This window comes from Myotis daubentonii, chromosome 18, assembly GCF_963259705.1.
Source record: "Myotis daubentonii chromosome 18, mMyoDau2.1, whole genome shotgun sequence".
Classification (NCBI taxonomy): domain Eukaryota; kingdom Metazoa; phylum Chordata; class Mammalia; order Chiroptera; family Vespertilionidae; genus Myotis; species Myotis daubentonii.
In genome coordinates this window covers 37,025,815-37,028,402 of record NC_081857.1, presented here as the reverse complement: position 1 = coordinate 37,028,402, position 2,588 = coordinate 37,025,815, and positions in this window count along the sequence as shown.

Here is a 2,588-nt window from a genome sequence, read left to right as displayed (position 1 = left end):
ATTTCTAAATATTACATTTGTAAGGATTTAAATCATACAAAGGATGTCTTCTGACTACAATGGAATTTAATTAGAAGTCAATGACAGAAATGTCTCTGGAGAATCTCCAAATATTTGAAAAATAGCACAGTTTTAAATAACCCATGAGTCAATGAAGAAATCAAAGGGGAAATTAGAAAATATTTTCATATGAATGAAAGCAAAAACACAACTTCTCAATATTTATGGAACAAAGATAAAGCAATACTTAGGCCAACACAGGATGAAAACAGGCCATTAAATCTGGCAGTTAGAAGACATTTTGTGATGATACTGAGAACAATTCCAAATACACTTTTGAGTACTAAAACCAGATTATGGCAAATGAAGAAATAAACAGGAGTTAAGAACATTCAGATGGCTGCCTGGCTGGTGTTGCTCAGTGGTTAAGTGTCGACCTATGAACCAGGAGGTCAAGGGTCATTTCCCAGTCAGGGCACATGCCCAGGTTTCGGGCTTGATCCCCAGTGGGGGGCATGCAGGAGGCAGCTATCAATGATTCTCTCTCATCATTGATGTTTCTATCTCTCTCTCCCTCTCCTTTCTTCTCTGAAATAAAATACATTTTATATATATGTAATTTTTTTAAAAGAACACTCAGATGGAAAAATTTGGATTTCTCCTTAATAGAGAGAGAGTATAGACTCTATTTTTAAAAAGTTTAGGTTAGGAAAGGACAAGGGAGGGTAACTAGCTTTGAAAAAGTTTTGAGATGAAGTTTGAAAAAACAGAGTTTATCTTTAGACCAGGAATAACTGGTTAATGGGCTGAGAAATGTAAAAAATTCAGAGACAGGTTGGCTCATTATATGGAAAAAAAGAAAAGCCTGACCTTGATCCATATACAAAATACAATCCTGTTGGAATAAAAACAGAAGTATAAAATATAAAACTATAAAGCTAACAAATAATGTAAGGGAATATTTTTGTAATCCTTGCATGAGGAAAAGACTTCTCAAATAAAACCCCAGAAGCACAAAACCATGGGGCAAAAATTGATAAGTCTGACTATTTAAAGATTTATGGTAAATAAAGAACACAATAGATAAAATTAACAGTTTGTTTTTTAAATCCTCATTGGGGCATGTTTTCTATTGATTTTTTTTAGAGAGAGAAGAAGGCAGAGGAAGAGAGAGAAACATTGTTCAGTTGTGCCCCTATCAGGGATGGAACCCACAATGTAGGTATGTGCCCTGACCAGAAATTGAATCTGCAACATTTTGGTGCACAGGATAATCTACTGAGCCACCCAGCTCAGTTGACCACTGGGGGTGCTTTCAGGTCACCCCTGGGTTCGTTGTAATTTTTTAAAAATATATTTTATTGATTTTTTACAGAGAGGAAGGGAGATAGTTAGAAACATCCATGAGCGAGAAACATCGATCAGCTGCCTCCTGCACACCCCTTACTGGGGATGTGTCCGCAACCAAGGCACATGCCCTTGACCGGAATGGACGACGCTCTATCCACTGAGCCAAACCGGTTAGGGCCGTTGTAATTTTTAATATGGGTAGACGTAACCTACATAAACAAAAGCTCTTTGGGGTCCTTGATAATTTTTACGTGTAAAGGGGTCCTGAGACCAAAAAGTTTGAGAACCCTACCTGAGCCCAGCGCCAGGTGTGGGCGTGGCTTTGCTGCAGGGAGGGGCTGTAGACAGGACCGAAGCACCCGAGGCCACCTTCCGCGCCCATAGGGACGCACCTCTCGGGGCCACGCTCTGCTAAGGTTTCCTGGGAGTCGGACACGCGCCTCGCCCTGCCATGCCATGCCGTTCCGGAAAACGCCACTGCGGGGCGCACGGCCCACAGAGCGAGTCACCCACCAGCGAGTCGGGACCCGCCGGCAACCGGGCTGCTGCCCGGCGTTTTCCTCCGCGGAGGAGCCCGGGTCCCGGCCAGACCTGAGCCGGCTGGTCCTCACTCCGGGCTCCGTTGGCTTGTCCTCCTGGGCCACGTCCGGCGCAGGTGTGGTGCCCGCGGAAAAGAGCGCTCCCACAGCCGGGGCGGGGGGTGGGGGTGGCGCACACCGAGGAGCCGCCCGTTCCCCAGTCCCCGAAGGGCGCCCCGACGTCCCCCGCCTGCCTGTCCCTGCGGAAAGCAGGGGGACCGCTCCCTGCTCCGTGCCCTCCCCTCGCTGGCCCGGCCCGCTGCGCCCGGCAGACCCTTTCTTATGCAAGCGCACGACAGACAGAGATAAATGGCTGCAGCTGGAGACCGGGCTAATTGATACAATAAGTTCTGTAATTGCCTCAAAAATAAGGTAATGATTTGGCAGAGGGAATACTTTGATCTTATCAGCCAGGAAAGACCTCTCTCTCCAAATGAAACTTCAGAGAGGGGCTGGAGGCCTCCAACTTGGAGTGTGAAGCGTAGGAACTGCCTCACCCTCCCTCCAATCTCTTCCCCCCCCCCCCCCCACAAACCCCCTTTCCCTGCCTGACACTCCAGGCTTTTCAAGAAGGGATGGAAGGACCCTTTTCCTCTAAGGCCTGGAGAATATGCGCCTATGTGCCATGTGCTGTGTGCAGAAGGGGTGGTTTCTGGGCTG